Raw genomic sequence first — 23,252 nt, 5'->3', positions numbered from 1 at the left:
ACAAACCGCGTTCCTCACCCCTAAAGCAGGACAGGACAGGGCGCCATCAGCCTCCACCGAACTCGTAGATTCGCGGACATTACCCCCCCCCCCCCCTTGCCGCCTCTAGTTGAATGTTCCACCTTCCCCTGTTTGCAGAAAATGAACCATTGGCTGAAGTGTTGAGACACAATCCTCACATAAGCACAGCCATCGTGACAGCAATGGTTAGGGTTGCAATGGAGAGACTGAGGTGAAGAGTATGCAGGTAAGATAAGTGTGGTGGGATGAAGGGTGAGGTAGTGGGTGCAGGTTGGTGGGAGGGTCTAATGAGTGTAGATGGCGAGTAGGCAGACTGACGCCTGAGTTATGGGCTGATAGTTGGGGTGAGGTAGGGTATCAGTTTGGGGTGGGGTAAAGTGGTGGGAGTCAGTGGGTGAGATGAAGTGGGCTAGTAGGAGTTGCTGGGGTGGGGCATGGGCTGGTGGGTGGAGAGGGAAGCCGGCAGGGCGGTGGGCCCCACTCGCTGTCGTGCTGCAGCCGCTTTAAGGCGGGAGGCTGCGCAGACTGAAGCAGCGGCGGAGACACTGCGGAGAAATCGGAGCGGACGGACGGACGGACGGAGCGGGGTATCAGGAGCCGAGCGGCGATGGCGGCGGGCGGGGAGCCCCGGGCGGGGGTCGCTGCGGGGGGCCGGGGCCGGGCCCGGGCCGCGCTCTCCTGGACCGGTTGCTGCCTGCAGGCGCTGCTCTGGCTGCTAGCGGTGAGCGGCGAGGAGCGGCCCTTCATCGTAGAGGTGAGGGGGGTGGCCATCAGAGATGGGGGGAGATTGGGATGGTGAGGTAGAAGGAGGTAATTGGTGGGGGGATTGAGGGAGGCGAAGTGATGGATGAAGGGGATAGATTAGGATGCACTGGGGAGGGGATGTGATCGGGGGAAGGGGAGACCGTGGGGGTGAGGGGTAGATGATCGGAGAGGGGCGTGATGGAGGCCTTTGGGGGAGGGGGGTATCCAGGGCGGGAGGTGTGATGGTTCCCGGGATACCGGGTGAGTATCCTCATCGCCATGTGAATGATCACCGCTGTGGCCATCAGAGGAAGGGGTTGTTACCCGGGAGGGTGAGGGTGCGTGTACAGGGCGGAGGGGCGGCAGGGCTGGTGTGTCCGGTGGCCCCGACGCCCGCCATCGATGATTTGCGAGCAATCTCCCTCCTCCCCCGATGTGCCCAGGAGGTGAGTCACCGCCGCAGGATATCCAGCCTCTGACCAGTGTTGGTGCGGTTGGTCTGGTAAAATTTCTACCCCAGGATGTGGTGGAAATCCGTGGTTATTGTCACTTTATTGTGGAATGTGGATGGATGTCCTCTGACATCTGTGCAAGAATCTTGTCCCTTTTGCCCATTGTGAGCGGTGGGGAGGCAAGAGGAGATCAGGAGGCTGTGCTGATGTGAGAGCAGAATTGGGCTGTAGCTTTGATTAATTAGTTCACTCCCTGCCCGCGGCCACACTGACAGCTCGCCCTGGCTCTGATCTCCTAAAGATCACACCCCTCTGCATTGTGCGTATAATGGGAGACCGTTGCCTGACAACCTCTGGTTTGGTAGGGAAATGAGATTCTGAATGAATTCGCAGTAATTTGGAGTCAGTCCAAGATGACCGCGTCCCCCGGGCTAACTTTATAAAGATCGGTGAAGGTGCTCAAATGAGTGCTGAGATAGTTGTACCGCCCCTTTAGTCTTATGATCAGTGGCTGGTAGGTGATGAACTTAAATCTTGACCAGGAACCTGTGACCTGTGGGGCAGGATCTACACCATAAATTCCAATCATGGGCTCCAGCACAGACCAGCTTTTCCCGTTATGGCTCCAAACAATGGAATGGAGTTGTGAAATGAGATTACCATGGAAAGGGAGACCCTCATGAAACACCACTCTCCATTTCCCCTCAGTCTGGAGCAACAGCTGACCTCCAATACACCACTTGTACCTAAGCCATTTGTGCATCTTTGCCCTGTTATCTCAACAGGGTTTCAACATTGTTAATAAGTCTGCACTCTTTGGAATTCCCATGCATGTTACAACCGATCCATCTTCACAACCTCGCCCAATCAGGGAAATGGATCCAGTTACCATTTGCTCTTCAAGTTTTATTTATCAATCTGTACTTTTCTCAAGTGCCAGTTAACTTTGTCCCCAGTCATTATATCTAAATTCCTAGCAATTAGGGTGAGCTATCCTGGAGATGGAGAAAGCACTGTGTAATAAGAATCACGAAAACAGGCCATTTGGCCCAACTTGCCCATGCCAACCAGTAGGCACCCTCCCATCTTAAACCCCTTGCCCATCACTTGGTCCAGAGCCCTTTCTGGACAATTCAAGTGCTTGTCTAGACACTTCTTAAATGCAGTCTATGACCCAGCTATAACCCCCTTTCCCAGACACCTACTGCTGTGTAGCTTGAAAGAGCTTCCCCTTACATTCCCTCTACATCTCTCTTCCCCTCTCTTCCCTTTTACCCCAAATCTATGTCCTCCAGTCTTACCCGCCTCTTATATGGAGAAAGGTTTAATGCAGTCTGCCCTGTCTACACCACTCATCATTTTATATGCCTCAATCAAATCCCCTCTGAACCTCCTCTGCTACAGGGGCAACAGACTCAGCCTCTCTCCTCATAACTGCTCTGTCCCAGGCAACATCCTGGTGAATCTCCTCTGCACTTTCTCCTGAGTTGTTACATCCTGCCTGGTGGTGACCAGAACTGCACACGGTACTCCAGCTGAGGTCTAACAAAGGTTTTATAAAATTAGAAGATAACTTCTCTGATCTTGTATTCTTTTCCACAATTCATGAAGCTCAGAATACCATATATTACCTTAAACACAGTATGTAATTGTGCTGTTGCTTTAAGGTTCCTCTCTGTCCGTCAATATACCATGAGTGATTAAGCCTTGGCATGGTGACCTTCCTTAGTTGAGGCAATGAATAAAAGCCAGAGGAGTTGGCTCCAACTTCACCTCACATTGTAGAGGATTGAGCTCCATTTACCGTTCCTCAACCCATTTCACCAACACACTGATAACTCTCTGAGACTATCTTTCACACCATCGTCAACTCCGCCTTCATGTCATCCACAAACTAGAGATGAGGAAAGGGGAGATATAGTTGGAAACGAAGGGTCCGAACAGAGTGGATGGTGAATGGGTGTTTCTGTTGGTTGAAGGACAGAGGGTTACATAAAACTAAGGGGGTAGAGAATTAAGAGTGAGAAGCTCTGGGTACAGGGTTTAGATAGGGTGAATGCTTGTAGGCTTTTCCCCCGCAGGTTGGGTGAGGTTATAACTGGTATTGGGTGAAAAGTGAAATGTTCAAGAGGAATTTGAAGCAGGAGTGTCTTCACTAAGAGTGTAGATGCGCTGTCATTTAACATTGAACATTGAAGAGATGTTTGGTTCGACACCTGGATGAGAGAGGTCCAGGTGCAGGGAGTTGGGACTAGGCAGAAGACCATGCTGGTACTGTCTAGATAGACCTGTTTCTGTACTGCATTTCTGTATGACTCTATAGAAACTGCACTGTGCTTTTCAGTCCTGGCTTTTTTGTTACTGCAAAATGGGTAGGGTGTGGGGAAAGAGCATGGGTGTGGGTCTTATTGGGGATTTCTTTCAAAGGGCTGGTAAAGATACAGTGAGCCAAATAAGACCATAAGATATAGGAGCAGAAGTAGGCCATTCGACCCATTGAGTCTGCTCAGCCATTCAATCATGGGCTGATCCAATTCTTCCCATCATCCCCACTCCCCTGCCTTCTCCCTGTACCCTTTGATGCCCTGATTAATCAAGAACCTATCTATCTCTGCCTTAAATACACCCAATGACTTGAATTCCACAGCTGGTTGTGGCAACAAATTTCACAGATTTACCACCCTCTGACTAATTTCTCCATGTCTCTGTTCTAAATGGACGTCCTTCAATCCTGAAGTTGCGCCCTCTTGTCCTAGAGTCCCCTACCATGGGAAGGAACTTTGCCATATCTAATCTGTTCAGGCCTTTTAATATTCAGAATGTTTATATGAGATCCCCCCTCATTCTCCTTAACTCCAGGGAATACAGACCAAGAGCTGCTAGACGTTCCTCATACAATAACTCTTTTATTCCTAGAATCATTCTTGTGAATTTTTTCTGAACTCTCTCCAATTCAGTATATCCTTTCTAAAATAAGGAGCCCAAAACGGCACACAATACTCCAAGAGTGGTCTCACAAGTGCCTTGTAGAGACTGAACATCACATCCCTGCTCTTATATTCTATACCTTTAGAAATGAATGCCAACTTTGCATTTGCCTTCTTCACCACCGACTCAACCTGGAGGCTAATCTTTAGGGTATCTTGCACAAGTGACTCCCAAGTCCCTTTGCATTTCTACATTTTGAATTTTCTCCCTATCTAAATCATCGTCTGCCCATTTATTTTCCTACACCAAAGTGCATGACCATACACTTTCCAACATTGTATTTTTCATTTGCCACCTCTTTGCCCATTCCTCTAAACTATCTAAGTCTCTCTGCAGGCTCTCTGTTTCCTCAACCTATCTTTGTATCATCAGCAAATTTAGCCACAGATCTATTAATCCCATAGTCCAAATCATTGACATACATCGTAAAAAGCAGCAGTCCCAGCACTGACCCCTGTGGAATTCAGAATAGGATCCCTTTATTCCCATTCTCTAGTAGCACTTCCCACTAGTAAAATGTTGCCTCTGTAATATGCAGCTAACATTATTATTGAGTGTTGGTGTGGGTGGCATTCCCCAGACCTTGGAAAAATGGGGCAGTGGGTTGTCAGAAATCTGTTGCCTGTGTTGCATTCTCCTGTTGGCTCAGCATTGACCTCACACCTGTAACATACTAAAAATACAGCATTCCTCAGCCACTGTCCTCAAGCTCAGATAGGATCTGTACCTCAGGTTTCAAAACAAATGTATAATTGGCAGTGCTTGGTGGCAAAGCCCAGCACACAGCGCGTTTATTAAACACTTTCAACCAGTGATGTCATCGGAACCAGAGCTGTCAACATCAACAGTAATGTCACTCTTGCCATCTCCCTGATCAGTTATCACTCTGGACTTAACCAGAACACACCTGTGCCTATTTTGGGGAGTGACGTTCACCAAAACATAGGTTTGTTTTAACCTGGGATGGATAATTGCCACTCCTGAGGCTGCACTTTCAGCCAGGAAATCACAGCTACAAGCTTGAGCAAATGAGAGAACATTGTGGAACTGTGAAATCTCCCTAGGCATGGTACCCACCTTAACAATACCAAGGTCATGTTCCCCAGTGTCCTGGGCTGCGGTGAGAGAGGGTGGAAGAAGATCACCACTGATACTGAGCTACTACATAAATTCTGTGGCTGAGAGGGCTGGATAGTGTGTTCTAAGTGACTGAACAAAACCTTATCAACAATAATTACCTCCGGCATGAAATGTGGATAAAGATCCCCTGGTGACATTGGGACTCAGAGGGTAATGGTAGAAGGATACTTTTCTGATTGGAAGTGGAGTACTGCAGGGATCCTTGAGATTTATGTTCATGTCTGTTGTTAATCTGTGAGCAATAATTAGTAAGCTTGTGGAAGGCATGAAATGATGACGAGGAAGGTTGACCAAAGCTACAGCCAGTCGCAGATCAGATGGACAGTTGGGCAGAGCATTGGCAAGTAGAGTTTTATCTTGACAAGTATGAGGTCAGATAGTGGAAGGACATATTGCAGTAAATGGGAAGAGACCAAGGAATGTTGATGAACACAGCAACTTCTAGGGTCCAAATCCACAGTTCTCTGAAAATGACAACATGGTGGTAAAGAAGACATGTAGCAAGCTTGCCATCATAGATCACAAACATGATGCTACAACTGTACAAAGCACTATCTAGACCCCACTCAGAGTTCTGATCACATCCCTTTAGGGAAGATATGGCTGTGCTGCAGAGTGTAGAGGATATCCTCCAGAACGTTGCCTCGACTGGACAACTTGTGTAGAGGGATTGCACAGGTTCAGTGTGTTTTCCCAGGAGGACTGATGGAGCAATAGACAGGATTGACAGACTAGAATCTCATCGCCATGGTAAGAGAAACAGGAGGGCTTAGGTTTATGGTGAGAGGAAGGAGTTTTAAAGGGGATCTGAAGGGCAGGTTTATACACAGTAGTTGACATCTGGAATGTGCTGCCTCTGGAGATCACCATTGTGAAGGGTACATAAATAGGCAAGGCACTGAGGGATACGGGCCCAGTGCAGGTAAATGCAATTGGTGTAAATAGTCAGTGTGGCTACAATGGGCTGAAGGGCCTGCATCTGTGCTGTGTGTATGACCTGAGTCCGTCTGTGTGCGCGACCCGGGTCGTCTGTGTGCGTGCGAGTCCGATCTTTGTGTGCAACCCGAGTCCGTCTTTGTGTACGATGGGCAGAAGGGCCTGTATGATGAGCTGTTCCTGTACTGTATGATTCTGATTTGGGAGATCGGCAGTGGACTGACTTGTCGGGCATAGTGTTCAGTGTAGAGAAAACTGAGCCTTGTTGTAGTTGAAGTGCCACCTTTGCTAGTGGTGAGACTGGGAACCACGGTGCAGCACAAGGATTTTGTGTTCATGTACTCAAAGGGTTAATGAAATATTGGTGGTTGTTATCAGTGGAAGTGATGCTGTGATGTGCAGAGCTCTGTTTGGGCACCTTGGCCTGAAGGAGGGCGGGGGCACATTCAGAATAATGATATTGTGATCATTATAAGGGCAGGCTGCACCAGCCTCTCTTTATTGCCTGCAGTTCAGATAGTTACAGGATCGAAACAGGACATTGAAAATGATTACCATCCTGATAGTAGGAATTGCAATAGATGTGCTGAGAACGACCGAGAGAGTGTGTGAGATTATCAAGAGGTGCAGCTTAGCTCCATTGTAGGGGTATTAGAATACCCTCAGGTTGCACTTTGTCACAAGGTCTAATTGGCCATTTTTCATTGTGGCCAAGCACCATCCCAGAACGTTCTCTCTAGGCTTGCTTCTGCAATCTGTCCATCATCTGGGAGCAGGGCAATAAATGTCAGCAAATGTTTGTTAATCCAGCTGAATTTCAGCTAACTCCAGACTACACGTAAGCCAAAGTTGTAAATAAGACTGAGAATAGACTGGAATCTTTGAGAAGCTGTTAAGGTGGTTGATGATGGAAGGAGAAGATGAGGTGTGATGCATTTAGAAGTGTTACTTGAGCTGATCAAGTCTCAGAATTGGATAGGTGTTGGTGTTGAGCAGTTTGGGGGAGCACTTTGGGCAGAGCTGTGAGAAATAAGGTATCTCCAGGCAGGGAAACGAGAGAGTGAGGATGTATTTGGGAATGGAAAAGTGGAAAGTGATTGGGGGGGGGGGGGGGTGCAAGAAGATATGGAGCACCAAATCTAGTTCATTCCAGGGTAATGAACGGGGAATGTAAAGATCATTAGTTTCAGTTGTGAGCAGGTGAATTGTCCTGGCATGGTATTCCTGTGCAGGACCGGCCGGAGAGCGTTCCATTATGGGACCAGTCAGAGTGTATTCGTGTATAAGAGTGGTGAGAGAGTGTTCGTGTATGGTATTGGTCAGGGTATATTCATGTACAGGACCGGCCAGAGAGTGCTCGTGTATGGGTCCGGTCATATTGTGTTCATGTACAGGACTGCTCGGAGAGCACTCGTGTATGGGACCAGTCGGACAGTGTTTCAATAGGGGACCGGTTGGAGACAGAAATCTAAATTTAAAAAGCTTTCAGTCAAATACCTGAAGTATTATTTCAACAGATAAAACTTCAGAGTTATTGTGGAAGTGCAGTGTGTTTTCAACCTGGTAAGCTGTGGTGAATTAGACTGATATTTTGTGTGTGTGCGTTTTCCCTCATCCCAGTGAAAACCTGTGTAAATCTGTAAGAACTTTTCAATGGTACTGGAACAAGTGCAGGGATAGGTAGGTTTTGAACTGAGTTTCCATACTGATCTTATGCCACAGATTAGTATCATTAACTGAGGGGTCTGTGGACCCCAAGTTGGGAACCCCTGGTTTCAAGGGACATGGGCCAAACACAGGCAAATGCCAGTACCTGGATGTGAATCTCGGCCAACATGGAACAGTTGGGAAAAAGGTCCTGTTTCTGGCCTGTTTGACCCTGTGGCCTGGGGCTGGGCACATTTTACATAGCATAGTTCATAGATCAGAATCAGGTTTATTATAACTGGCATGTGATATGAAATTTGTTAACTAAGCATCGTCAGTTCAATGCAATACATAATATTGAAGTGAAAAAAACAAAATAAAATAATAATAAATAAATATATTACTGTTTACGTATATTGAATAGATTAAAAATCGTGCAAAAGCAGAAATAATGTATATTTAAAAGGTGAGGTAGTATCCAAGGGTTCAATATCCATTTAGGAATCAGATGGCAGAGGGGAAGAAGCTGTTCCTGAATCACTGAGTGTGTGCCTTCAGGCTTCTGCACCTCCTATCTGATGTTAACAGTGAGAAAAGGGCATGTCCTGGGTGCGGGAGATCCTTAATAAAGGATGCTACCTTTCTGAGACACCGCTCCGATGTCCTGGGGACTTCATAGGCTAGTACCCAAGATGGAGCTGACTAAATTTACAACCCTCTGCAGCCTCTTTCGGTCCTGTGCAGTAGTCCCCCCCACCCCTCCATACCAGACAGTGATGCAGCCTGTCAGAATGCTCTCCACGGTACATCTATAGAAGTTTTTGAATGTATTTGTTGACATGCCAAATCTCTTCAAACTCCTAATGGAGTATAGTCACTGTCTTGCTTTCTTTGTAGCTGCATAGATATGTTGGGACCAGGTTAGATCCTCAGAGGTCTTGACACCCAGGAACTTGAAACTGCTCACTCTCTCCACTTCTGATCCCTGTATGAGGAATGGGTTGTGTTCCTTCATCTTCCCCTTCCAGCTCCCGTTTGCCATTTCTGGAAGTTTGGTGAGAAATCCGGCTTGTTACTGTGGTAACCTGCCTGGGGTGTTGAGTTGTCTGCCACATTTTGACGTCAGGCCAAACAAAATAGACTGAGAAACTAATCTGGACTAATGAGGGAAGTATCAAAGAAGCCAGCAAAAAAAGCACTTTGAGAGGAACTGGGTACACAGTTGATGTTTGAGGTCAAGACCCTTCTATTGACCCAAAATGTTGATTGTCTCCTGCCACAGATGCTGCCTGACCTGCTGAATTCCTCCAGCATCTGCAGATTCTTGTGTCTCCTTCAAAGAAGCTAAAGAGCTCCCACAGGTGAAACTGCTGTAGCATCTCCTGTGCTGCAGAAAAGCCCCTATTTTGTCCTTGGTTGGTGTTCTTCTACTTCCCCCTACCTCCTCTCAGTCCCCCCTCCATAGCTCATTGGTGCTCGAACAATCATATTGGTCATATTAATAACGACTCCATGGCTGTAGGAAGTCCAAGATTTGGAGCTTTGAGTATGGTACAGAATTTGGCAAAGGGCAAATAGTGGTCAGTGCCATCATTGTCATGTGCCATACCATAGGAGATCATGGTCTTTCCATGACAAATTTTTCTACACGTTGTTTGCCATTGCCTTCTTCTGGGCAGTGTCTTTACAAGACGGGTAACCCCAGCCATTATCAATACTCGTCAGAGATTGTCTGCCTAGCATCAGTGGTCGCATAACCAGCTGCTCATACAACCATCCACCGTCTGCTCCTGTGGCTTCACACGATCCTGATGGGGGGCTAAGCAGGTGCTACACTTTGCCCAAGGGTGACTTGCAGGCTAGTGGAGGGAAGGAGCGCCTTCCACCTCCTTTGGTAGAACCATAACTCCACTCTGCCACCCAAAGTGATCAGCAGGATATAGACAAAAGGGAAGTGGCAAGTTAGTGGATAAATGTGGAAAGAGCAGCAGGTGGAATGGGTGCAGGTTCACACATCCTTGAAGGTGGCAGGGCAATTATTAAGTTGTTGATAAATGACTGATGGCTGAGATTTGTAAATAGGAGCATGAAATCCTAAACAAAACAATGAAATTATCAAATGAGGATGCAGCATGTAATATTTTGCCTCGAGTAAGAATTAATGGTCTTTTTCTGGTGGCAAGGTGTAAGAGGGTTGTGCCTCTAGAAGGGTGCTGGGGCCTTAACTTCTTAGAATTTTCATTTAGGAGTTGGATGAAGGCATGAAAGATATGGTTACTAAATGTTCTGATGGACACAGGTGGGTGGAAATGAAGTGTTGAAGAGGACATAGAGAGGTCACAAGGAAATGAGAGCAGGAGCAGAAACGGGCCCTCAGGCCTGCCCCTTTATCCACTTGATCATGGCTGATCTGTTGTCAGTTCTCCAGACCCCTTAATTTTTCAGTCTTTCAAAAATATATCTACCTCCATCTGAAATGCTTATGATGGCCCAGTCTCCATAACTATCAGAGTTTCAACACCTTTGATGAGAACAAATTTCTACACATCTCCTTCTTAAATGACCTGCCTTTTGATAGTGGGTCACCACACTTGTGAAAGTTAGCTCCAGAATGATATCAACAGGTTAACTGAGTGCACAAAAATCTGGCAAATAGGGACTTGTGTGGAAGGGAAGAGCTAGATTGATCTTTGAGTAGGTTAAAAGGTCAGTATAACATCCTGAGCTGAATGGCCTGCACTGTGCTGTACTGTTCTATGTTATGAATTAATTATAATGTGAGAAAATGTCAAGTTGTCTGCTTAAAAAATAATTCTTACCTTAATGGTGAGAGTTTGCAGATTTTGGAGATGTCAATGTATCCGGATATCCTAGTGTAACCAGGCACAGTGTGTCTTCAGGAATGTGCTCACTCATTGCAAGGAGGGTGAAACACAGAAGTAGGGAGATTGGCTTCATTGTCCAGGGCATCAGTGAGGTCACGTCTAAAGTGCAGAGTGCCTTGTTATCTTTTTTGTAAGGAAGGACGTTAATGCTTATTGAGCAGTTCAGCGAAGATTTACTGGACAATACCTTAGATGGTGATAGTCATACAGCATGGGAACAGGCCCCCTAGTCCAGTCTGTCCATGCTGGACATCACACATTCATCTATCCCTATCCCTTTTCCAGCATTCAGCCTCTTCTATAGTATGGCATTAAGTATTTATTTAAACACTTCTTATATAGGCATAGGCATCCGTTAGTCTCGTGAGACCATGGATCTGAGCCTGGAGTTTCCAGGGCGCAGGCCTGGGCAGGGTTGTATGGAAGACCGGCAGTTGCCCAAGCTGCAAGCCTTCCCCTCTCCATGCCACCGATGTTGTCCAAGGGAAGGGCACTAGGACCCAAGCAGCTTGGTACCGGTGTCGTCGCAGAGCAATGTGTCTTATTTGCCTTGCTCAAGGACACAACACGCTGCCTCAGCTGAGGCTCAAATCAGTGACCTTCAGATCACTAAACCTGATGCCTTATCCACTCGGCCATGTGCCAACACAAACGGGTATTCTAAGAATTCCCGCCTCAGACGTTGAATCTGTTGTAGATCTCCTCCCTTGCACCAAACCAATGCTCCTTATAACCATATAACAATCACAGCACGGAAACAGGCCATCTTGGCCCTCCTAGTCCATGCTGAACCCTTAATCTCACCTAGTCCCACCTACCCGCACTCAGCCCATAACCCTCCACTCCTTTCCTGTCCATATACCTATCCAATTTTACCTTAAATGACACAACTGAACTGGCCTCTACTACTTCTACAGGAAGCTCATTCCACACAGCTATCACTCTCTGAGTAAAGAAATACCCCCTCATGTTTCCCTTAAACTTCTGCCCCCTAACTCTCAAATCATGTCCTCTAGTTTGAATCTCCCCTACTCTCAATGGAAACAGCCTGTTCACGTCAACTCTATCTATCCCTCTCAAAATTTTAAATACCTCGATCAAATCCCCCCCTCAACCTTCTACGCTCCAATGAATAGAGACCTAACTTGTTCAACCTTTCTCTGTAACTTAATTGCTGAAACCCAGGTAACATCCTAGTAAATCGTCTCTGCACTCTCTCTAATTTATTGATATCTTTCCTATAATTCGGTGACCAGAACTGCACACAATATTCCAAATTTGGCCTTACCAATGCCTTGTACAACTTTAGCATTACATCCCAACTTCTGTACTCAATGCTTTGATTTATAAAGGCCAGCGTTCCAAAAGCCCTCTTCACCACCCTATCTACATGAGACTCCACTTTCAGGGAACTATGCACAGTTATTCCTAGATCTCTCTGTTCCTCTGCATTCCTCAATGCCCTACCATTTACTCTGTATGTTCTATTTGGATTATTCCTGCCAAAATGTAGAACCTCACACTTCTCAGCATTAAACTCCATCTGCCAACGTTCAGCCCATTCTTCTAACCGGCATAAATCTCCCTGCAAGCTTTGAAAATCCACCTCATTATCCTTGTTAAAGGTAGTTAGCTGAGGGCAGAGTTTCTCACCATCTACATCTCTGCCCCCCTTTCAGACAATTCTCCATCTACATCTCTGCCCCCCTTTCAGACAATTCAGCTAGCATAGTTGAAACGCCCCCTCACAGGTGGGAACTGAGGGAATCTCTGCATCCTCTCCAGTGTAATAACATTCTTCCTGAAGTGTGATGGTCATCACTCCATAGTGTGTTCAAGCTGTAGTCCGTAATCTCCGTGCTGTAAGTCCCAGGCTGCAGCTAGTAAAGGCAAGTCTCTAATTCCTTGCTTCTGCCTGTCTCCTCTCTCCACTCTCCTCATGATGCAGGGTTTTAACCTGAAATTTCAACAATTCCTTGCTCTCACAGATGCTGCCCAACCTGCTGAGTTCCTTCACCAAGCTGTTTGTTGCTCTCGTTTCCCTACTTCACCTTTTCCATCTTCAGGGACTCTTAGACTTGAACACTAAGGTCACTATCTTCCTCAGACCTAGCCAGATTATTCCTCCAAAATACATTTTCATCACAATTCAATTGCATCTGCCAAAAAAACCTTACACGACAGTGACATTAAGTCTGCCCACTAGTCTTTGAACTGTTTGTAGTGCAGTCCTCTCTTAACCTCCGAACTTGTTACAATCTTTAAGCCTCTTTTAAATTTATCCTTAAATTCCTTTGGTGTGAAGGGAATGATCTTGTCCTCCAAACCTAAAACCACTTCAGTAAATAAATTGTTACCTGTCTAGGACCTACAGCTCTTTCCCAAGGTGCAGTGGGTTGGCGTTCTGTATGATGTTATTTTATCTTTAAAATAATAAGTAACTTTTATAAAATAATTAGTGCAAAACTGTTTCCTCAGATAAGTGGGCAGGTAACCAGAATTCTTAGATTTATAAAAATGTGCAGAAAGAATGAGTAGGAGAGGAATGTTTACACACAGGATTATTAAGGTCAGGACCTTTTACAGGTAGACAGATGTGTATAATTGAACAATTGATTAACAGGGTTATTGGAGAGAGCTGGGAATATTGGTTAGATGTCTCTCTCAATGGCAAAAAGCTAGAAGCAGTGGAGATCCGAGGAGACGTGATTAGGGAGATAAACCGGATAAGTACAGATAATCAGACTGGCTAACAGGATGCTGCCATTTGAATCTGATTCACCTCTCAAGTTGCAATGCACGAAAGCTTGGCCAGACCACAGCTGGTACATCAAGCATTTCTGGGTACCTTAGTCACTGCGCAGTGGAGAGTTACCTGAATGATAATTGGACACATGGGGATAAATTGCAAGGAGATGTTCTGCAAATTAGTATTGTATTCCCTGGAATTTTGAAGGTTATGAGATAGTTTGATCAAACATTTTAAGGGATAAGGGGTCATCATAGATTGGCCACTGTTTCACTAAGCGGCAGGTTGAAGGGGCTTAGTGAACTTGTTCCTGTGTCACTGTTGAGATGCATTTGCATCATAAACAGTGTTCATGGTGTTACCGAGGAAACCAAACAAAATGAGAGCACATGGTGTTTGGAGTGACGTATTCTTGTGTATAGAAGATAACTCATTTTCAGGTTAGGTGATTGTGTCAATGGGAATAGTCCTGGCCACTCAGCTGCTCACAGTTTAAATTAGTGATTTGGTTCAGGGATCAAGTGTAATATATTCAAATGTGCTGATGATACGAAGCTGAGTGGTGGTGTGTGATGTGCGGTGGGTGCTGAGAGGAATATAAACAGTCTTAAGTTATGATAACTCCCTGGAGACAGATTACATAGCTGGGTTAGGGTTATCCACTTCTGTGGGGAATAAATGTAGAAAGATGGAGTGTTTTCCACACAGTGACAGAGAGATTGAAAGATGAAAGATATTCGTCGACATTGTAAGTAGTTTATGTACATGTACAACAACCATCTGGTATGTTACTCTTTATTGCACAAGGCTTTGGTATGAGTGTAGACACTTCATGTTCCATTTACCGAATCCTGGTGGGATTGCACCTGGAATAGCAGGTACACATCTGCTCTCCTTCCCAAAGGAAGTGTAAAGTTGGGATTGGGGGAGTGCATGGAAGGTCCACCAGGTTCCCTGGGTTGGGCAGTTTGTTCTATGAGGAGGGATTGATCTTAGAAGAATGAGCAATGACTTAATTATTCATCACATAGTTCGACAGGAAGATGTGGAGTTCATGGGTTCACAGTCTCAAGGTAAGGGATTGAGCTTTCAGAGTGGAGGTGAGAAGAAATGGCTCCACATGGGGCAATCCTTCAGCATTTTCTATCAAGCAGCTTGTCGAAGTGTGAGTGGGTTCAGGAAGGAAGTGTCTCTGAGGTTAAGGATTAGCCATGATTTTATTGAATATTGGAGTGAGTGCAGGCTTACTCCACTCCCTGTGTAGTTGTGGATTCAGGTGCTGTGGTTACTATGGGTTACGCACATGATGTCATCTTTGTTGGGAAACATTCTGGGATTGTGCTGACTCTCTCAGGCTCTGGCTGGCAGGGGAGCAGTGTTTACCAGCTGCATTCCCTTGGGTGCTACCAATTCCCTGCAGGGTCGGTGGCACTGGGAAACCCCTGGTGTTTTGGCATCTCCTGTCACCGTCCTGACGCCCTTGTTGTCAGCATCACAATGAAATGGAAGCAGCAGTGTGCATAGAATTTGTATACCAACAGTTGGTACACTGGTGAGAGGTCTGTGTCCAAAATGTTAATACTGATTCTCTCTCCACAGATGCTGTTCAATGTAACGAATCTTTCCAGCATTCTCTGTTTTTACTTAAAGAACAGCAGCCTGCTGGATCTTTTCAGTTAATGTGATGTCAGATTAATAATGTGGCTTGCCTCAAACTAAGCAAAGTGCCAGATTTTAAAGTGCTTCCCCATTCCTCTTTGCCACCTTCTGGTGATTTGGCAGAGGCACACGATCTGTGGCTTTTGAGTGTCATCTGTGAATCTGTGTGTCATCCACCATCCTGTCTCACTACATTGGAGGTTAAACAGGTCAGGCTTCCCTTCCCAGTCGTAAGCAAATCAGGGTTTTAAATCAAATAACCACATTTTATTCTCAAATCTACTCGATTAACAGCTGTGGGTTAGTTTTGGGGTTGGGGGGGGGGGGGGAGAGGAGAGGTTGAAGTTTATTCCCCTGCAGGAATGGAGAGTTGGTACAGATCAGCACTGGAAAAATAACAGCAGAGATGTCTCATTATAAACATTGCTAACACCTTATGTAAAACAAGGCAGCCAGTAAGCTGCACCCCTGTGGAGATCTGTCCTTTCAAGGTCACTTCCTCTGAGTGTGTGGGGATGATGAGTAGATCTGCTATGGCGGTACTGTTTGTATTACTGTACTGGGAGAGCAGACCAACGCTTGTCCAGGCAGCAAGCAGAGAGGGTGACAGGCACACAGGATTTCAGTACCACTTTCAGTTACTTCTGTTGCATCTATTTTCATGCTGGTGGATTTGAGCCAGGAGTTAACACAAGAGTCATGCAAGCATGCAAAACTCTGACCACGGCAAAAACTCACTGAGTGACCAGAGCACAGTAATTGGCCAAGTCTGATTGGCATTTATTTTGGTGGAGGGATAGAATATAAAAGCAAAGAGATCATGCTGAGGCTTTATAAGACACTAGTCATGCAGCACTTGGAGTATTGTCAACAGTTTTGAGCTCCATATCTCAGAAAGGATGTGTTGTCATTGGAGAGAGTCCAGAGGAGGTGCACAAGGATGATTCTGGGAATGAAGGGATTGACATATGAGGAGTGTTTGACAGTTTTGGGCCTGTACTCACTGGACTTTGGTAGAATGTGTGGGGATCTCATTGAAACCTACCCAACGTTGAAAGGACTAGATAGTGGGGATGTGGAGAGGATGTTTCCTGTGGTGGGGTATTGAGAACTCAAGGGCACAGCCTCAAAATTGAGAGGCAATGTTTTAGAAAAGAGGTATGGAGGATTTTTATAGCCAGAGAGTCTGTGGAATGCTCTGCCACAGACTGCAGTGGAGGCCAAGTCTGTGGGTATATTTAAGGTGGAAGTAGATAGTTCCCTGATCAGTCAGGGCATCAAAGCGTATGGTGAGAAGTCAGGTGAATGAAGTTGAGTGGGATCCGGGATCACCCATGACAAAATGGTGAGGCAGACTCAATGGGTTGAATGGCCTAATTCTGCTCCTATGTCTTCTGGTCTTAGCTAAATGATGGTGCCGTGAGAAGATTTTCCTCAGCAGCTGGTCAACACCTGTAATGTAGGGATGGAAATAATTCAGAAGATGTGTGGCTCAGGTGGTTGATGCTCGGGTTGAGATGTTCTCTGATCCCGGCAATTTACTTGCAAATGTTTCGTCACCATGTGCGGAGATATCGTCAGTGTGCCATTGATCCTCCAGATCGAGAGGGGCACAATTGACTGGGCATCAGTGCAAAGCAAACACACGGCATGCAAGGGAATTCCCAGAAGCATGGTTTTACATGAACAATTCTGTAAGCAAACACATAGACCTCGATCTTATTTATGAACCAGCCAATCAGTGACGAGATTTCCTCCCCACATCTCAATTGAGTTTCTGAAATGACGTCCAGTTCCATGATTGAAAAAGCATATAAAGGTCAAGCATTCGGAGGACACAGCACAATCATACAGCACACTGACAGTGTTTCCTCGAATGGTGACAGAGCGCTTGCAAGTAAATTGCCAAGATCAGAGAGCAATGTACTGGATGACTGGAAGACAGCTTCAGGTTCTGCTTCCAAAAGTGCGTGGGACCTATATTTAAAAGGAGGAGGTATTACAAGCTATCTAGGTCAGACTGGGAAGGTGACTGGAAGGAGTCTTAAGCTAGATGGTATAGGTGTGTGTTGGGGGGGGGGTAGTTTAAGATAAGACTATAAGATATAGGAGCAGAAGTAGGCTATTTGGCCCATCGGTTCTGCTCAGCCATTCAATCATGGGCTGATCCAATTCTTCCAGTCATCTCCACTCCCCTGCTTTCATCCCATACCCTTTGATGCCCTGGCTAATCAAGAACCTATCTATCTCTACCTTAAATACACCTAATGACCTGGCCTCCACAGCCACTCGTGGTAACAAATTCCACAGATTTACCACCCTCCAACTGAAGTAATTTCTCCGTATCTCAGTTCTAAATGGACGTCCTTCAATCCTGAAGTTGTGCCCTCTTGTCCTAGAACCCCCTACCATGGGAAATAACTTTGCCATATCTAATCTGTTCAGGCCTCTTAATATTCAGAATGTTTCTATGAGATCCCCCCTCATTCTCCTGAACTCCAGGAAATACAGTCCAAGAGCTTCCAGACGTTAACCCTTTCATTCCAGGAATAATTCTCATGAATCTTCTCTGAACCCTCTCTAACATCAGTATATCCTTTCTAAAATCAGGAGCCCAAAACTGCACACAATACTCCAAGAGTGGTCTCACGAGTGCCTTATAGAGCCTCAACATCACATCCCTGCTCTTATATTCTATACCTCTAGAAATGAATGCCAACATTGCATTCACCTTCTTCACCACCGACTCAACCTTGAGGTTAACCTTTAGGGTATCCTGCACAAGGCCTCCCAAGTCCCTTTGCATCTCTGCATTTTGAATTCTCTCCCCATCTAAATAATTGTCTGTTTATTTCTTCCACCAAAGTGCATGACCATACACTTTCCAACATTGTATTTCATTTGCCACTTCTTTGCTCATTCCCCTAAACTATCTAAGTCTCTCTGCAGGCTCTCTGTTTCCTCAGCACTACCCACTCCTCCACCTATCTTTAAAGGAGATTTGCGGGGCATGTTTTCACATGGGGTGGTGGGTCTGTGGAATGAGGTACGTAAATTACAAGAGTTAGGATAGTACCTTCAGTGCCAGTGATCACTGCTCAGGTAACTGACTTACAGAGAAGGGTTGAATACGTTAGGACTTTATTCCCTGGAGTGTAGATGAATGAGGGGAGACTTGATAGAGGTATATAAAATTATGATGGGTACAGATAGAGTGAATGTAAGCAGGCTTTTCCCACTGAGTCTAGGGGAGAAAAAAAACCAGAGGACATGGATTAAGGGTGAAGGGGAAAAATTTAAAGGGAACATTGGGGGAGCTTCTTCACACAGAGAGTGGTGGGAGTGTGGAATGAGCTGCCAGATGAAGTGGTAAATGCAGGCTCACTTTTAACATTTAAGAAAAACTTAGACGGGTACATGGATGAGAGGTGTACGGAGGGATATGGGCCAGGTGCAGGTCAGTGGGACTAGGCAGAAAAATGGTTCGGCACAGCCTAGAAGGGCCAAAAGGCCTGTTTCTGTGCTGTAATGTTCTGTGGGTCTATGGTTCAACTCCTGCCACTGTCTGTGAGGAGTTTGTACGTTTTCTCTGTGACCGCATGTGCTCTGGTTTCCTCCCACAGTCCAGAAACATTCTGTTTGGGTTACGGTCAGTGAGCTGTGGGGTGGTTACATGACTGCTGGCACTGTAGAGACCATTTGCAGGCTGCCCCCAGCACAATCCTTGCTGATTTAATTTGACATTAAGTCGGGGCAAGAGGCTGAGAGTGAAGGAGTGAAGGAATTTCGGAGAGAAGCCTTTTTTTTTAAACCTGCTCGGGCAAAAGAGGCTAGACTGCGCAGGTGCGTGACGTAGAGCGCCAAAGGTTTGAAAAAAAAGACCACCATATACAGCGGGCAGCGGATTGAGAGGGAGCAGAGTGGGACGCCTTTGGCTCAACAGGCTTCAGTGTGAACTGGCAGAGGCAAGGGTAGGTTCCGGTAAGTTTTGTTTTGTTTGTTTAGAGTAGAGAGAGTGCCAGGCAGGACGTTGGAATGTTCCTCTTGCAGGATGTGGGAAGTCAGGGAGATCTCCAGTCTCCCTGACAGCAACACCTGCACGAAGTGCATCCAGCTGCAGCTCCTAACAAGCCGCATTAGGGAACTGGAGCAGGAGCTGGATGACCTCCGGATCATTCGGGAGGATGAGGAGTTTATAGATAGTAGTTTCAGAGAGGTAGTTACACCAAAGAAGCAGCACACAGGTAATTGGGTTACCATCAGGTGAGGGAAGGGAAAAGGGCAGGGAGAGCAGGGTTCCCCTGTGGCCATTCCCCTCAACAACAAGTACACCGATTTGAATACTGCTGGGGTGGGGGGGGGGGATGACTTACCTGGGACAAGCTGTGGCAGCCAGATCTCTGGCACTGAGTCTGGTTCTGCACTGCAGAAGGGAGGGAGGAAGAAGAGGAGAGCGGTGGTGATAGAGGACTCGATAGTTAAAGGTTCAGACAGGAGGTACTGTGGTCATGACAGAGACTCCCGGATGGTTTGTTGCCTCCCAGTTGCCAGGGTCAGGGATGTTTCTGATCACATGCACAGCATTCTGAAGTGGGAGGTTGATCAGCCAGATGTTGTGGTACACATCGGTACAATGATGTGGGAAGAAAGAATCAGGAGGTTCTGAAGAATGAGTAGAGAGCTTGGTAGGATGTTAAAAAGCAGGACCTCAAGGCTGGTAATCTCAATAGACAGTAGTTGCAGGAGTAGGCCATTCGGTCCTTCGAGCCAGCACTGCCATTCACTGTGATCATGACTGATCGTACACAATCAGTACCCTGTTCCTGCCCTCTCCTCCTATCCCTTGACCCCGCTATCTATAAGAGCTCTATCTAACTCTCTCTTGAAAGCATCCAGAGACTTGGCCTCCACTGCCTTCTGGGGCAGAGCATTCCACATATCCACCACTCTCTGGGTGAAAAAGCTTTTCTGCATCTCTGTTCGAAATGGCCTACTCCTTATTCTTAAACTGTGGCCTCTAGTTCTGGACTCACCCATCAGTGGGAACATGCTTCCTGCCTCCAGCGTGTCCAATCCCTTAATAATCTTATATGTTTCAATCAGATCTACTCTCATCCTTCTAAATTCCAGTGTATACAAGCCCAGTCACTCCAATCTTTCAACATATGACAGTCCCGCCATTCCAGGAATTAACCTTGTGAACCTACGCTGCACTCCCTCAATAGCAAGAATGTCCTTCCTCAAATTTGGAGACCAAAACTGCACACAATACTCCAGGTGGGGTCTCACTAGGGCCCTGTACATCTGCAGAAGGACCTCTTTACTCCTATACTTAATTCCTCTTGTTATAAAGGCCAACATGCCATTAGCTTTCTTCACTGCCTGCTGTACCTACATGCTTGCTTTCATTGACTGATGTACAAGAACACCTAGATCTCGTTGTACTTCCCCTTTTCCTAACTTGACTCCATTTAGATAGTAATCTGCCATCCTGTTCTTACCACCAAAGTGGATAACCTCACATTTATCCACATTAAACTGCATCTGCCATACATTTGCCCACTCATCCAACCTGTCCAAGTCACCCTGCATTCTCATAACATCCTCCTGACATTTCACACTGCCACCCAGCTTTGTGTCATCTGCAAATTTGCTAATGTTACTCTTAATCTCAGGACTGCTACCTGTGCCACGTGCCAGTGAGGGTAAGAATAGTCAAGTCACTTTTATTGGATACGTACACAACTCTGGAAGAACTCAGCAGTTCAGGCAGCATCCGTGAGAAAAGAGCAGCCAACGTTTCGGGCCGAGACCCTTCATCAGGAATGTGGGGAAAGAGAGGGCAGAAACCCAGTAATAGAGATAGGGGAGGGGGTAGGGCCTAGAGGCGCCAGGTGGAAAACCAATCAGAGGAAAGATAAAGGGGGGAGGGGATAAGCATGAAAGAACTGTAGAGATAAAGGAGCAGAAAGTTGAAAGGGGAGAGAGGGACCTGGGATAGGGGGAGGGGGAGGGGGAGGGAATAACCGGAAATTGGAGAATTCAATGTTCATACCACCAGGCTGGAGGCTACCCAGACGGTATATGAGGTGTTGCTCCTCCAACCTGAGTTTGGTCTCATCATGGCCGTAAAGGAAACCATGTATGGACATATCTAGATGGGAAGGAGAGGCAGAGTTGAAGTGAGTGGCAACTGGGAAGTCCTATCTATTGTGACGGATGGAGCGTAGGTGCTCGACGAAGCGGTCCCCCAATCTGCGTTGGGTCTCGCCGATGTAGGGGAGGCCGCACCGAGAGCACCAGATGCAATAGACGACTCCAGCAGACTTGCAGGTGAAGTGTTGCCTCACCTGGAAGGACTGTCTGGGGCCCGGAATGGTGGTAAGGGGGGAGGTGTGGGGACAGGTGTAGCATTTGCGCTTACAGGGATAAGTGCCGGGTGGGAGTTTTGTGAGGAGGAACGTGTGGACCAGGGAGTCGCGGAAGGACCGATCCCTGGGAAAAGCTGAGAAGGGTAGGGAGGGAGAGATGTGCTGGGTGGTGGGGTCCTGTTGAAGGTGGCAGAAGTTGCGGAAGATAATGTGTTGGATCCGGAGGCTGGTGGGGTGGTAGGTGAGGACAAGGGGAACCCTGTCCCTGTTGTGGTGACGGGAGGATGGGTTAAGGGCTGAAGTGCAGGAAGTGAAGGAGATGCGGGTGAGGGCATCTTTGATGACACCAGAAGGGAAACCAGTCACTTTTATTGTCATTTCGACCATAACTGCTGGTATAGTACATTGTAAAAATGAGACAATGTTTTTTCAGGACCATGGTGTTACATGACACAGTACAAAAAACTAGACTGAACTATGTGAAAAAAAACACACAGAAAAAAAAACTACACTAGACTACAGACCTACCCAGGACTGCATAAAGTGCTCAAAACAGTGCAGGCATTACAATAAATAATAAACAGGACAACAAGGTAGTAAGGTGTTAGTCCAGGCTCTGGGTATTGAGGAGTCTGATAGCCTGGGGGAAGAAACTGTTACATAGTCTGGTCGTGAGAGCCAGAATGCTTCGGTGCCTTTTCCCAGATGGCAGGAGGGAGAAGAGTTTGTATGAGAGGTGCGTAGGGTCCTTCATAATGCTGTTTGCTTTGCGGATGCAGCATGTAGTGTAAATGTCCATGATGGCGGGAAGAGAGACCCCGATGATCTTCTCAGCTGACCTCACTATCCGAGATGCGATCTGAGATGGTGCAATTTCCGAACCAGGCAGTGATGCAGCTGCTCAGGATGCTCTCAATACAACCTCTGTAGAATGTGATGAGGATGGGGGGGTGGGAGATGGACTTTCCTCAGCCTTCGCAGAAAGTAGAGATGCTGCTGGGCTTTTTTTGCTATGGAGCTGGTGTTGAGGGACCAGGTGAGATTCTCCGCCAGATGAACACCAAGAAATTTGGTGCTCTTAACAATCTCTAACGAGGAGCCGTCAATGTTCAGCGAGGATTGGTCACTCCGTGTCTTCCTGAAGTCTACAACCAACTCTTTTGTTTTGTTCACATTCAGAGACAGGTTGTTGGCTCTGCACCAGTCCATTAGCCACTGCACCTCCTCTCTGTAAGCTGACTCTGACAGATGAACATGTGGCTGAGGAACTGGTGTAAGGGGCTGGGTTTCCGATTTCAGGATCATTGGGAGCTCTTCTGGGGCAGGTGGGACCTGTACAAGAGAGACGGGTTACACCTGAACTACAAGGGGACCAATATCCTTGCAGGGAGGTTTGTTAGTGCTATTGGGGAGGGTTTAAACTAGATTTGCAGGGGGATGGGAACCAGAGCAGATAGTGGAGCGGGGGTAAAAATAAATGATGTTAAAGGTTCATGCAAAGTCACAAATAGAAGGGTTGTGTGTGGTGGTAATAATCTTGTGAGGTGAGTCTATTTCAATGCGAGGAGTATTGTGGGAAAGGCAGACGAGCTGAGGGCCTGAATTGACACGTGGAATTATGACATCATAGCCATTAGTGAAACTTGGCTACAGGAGGGGC

General features: G+C 46.5%; 1 protein-coding gene across 1 annotated transcript in view; it reads left to right on the top strand.

The window, feature by feature from the left end:
* Positions 1 to 637: 637 nt before the first annotated feature.
* Positions 638 to 23,252, top strand: part of mmp24 (matrix metallopeptidase 24) — a 130,327-nt gene continuing 107,712 nt past the window's right edge. Inside the window, exon 1 of the mRNA XM_059981107.1 lies at positions 638 to 775. The gene's annotated coding sequence lies outside the window, so the exon portion shown is untranslated. The remainder of the gene's footprint in view (positions 776 to 23,252) is intronic.

The sequence above is a fragment of the Hypanus sabinus genome, chromosome 9 (genome assembly GCF_030144855.1).
Source record: "Hypanus sabinus isolate sHypSab1 chromosome 9, sHypSab1.hap1, whole genome shotgun sequence".
NCBI lineage: Eukaryota > Metazoa > Chordata > Chondrichthyes > Myliobatiformes > Dasyatidae > Hypanus > Hypanus sabinus.
The sequence above is the reverse complement of the archived record's forward strand: the minus strand, read 5'-3'. Positions and strand labels throughout refer to the sequence as shown.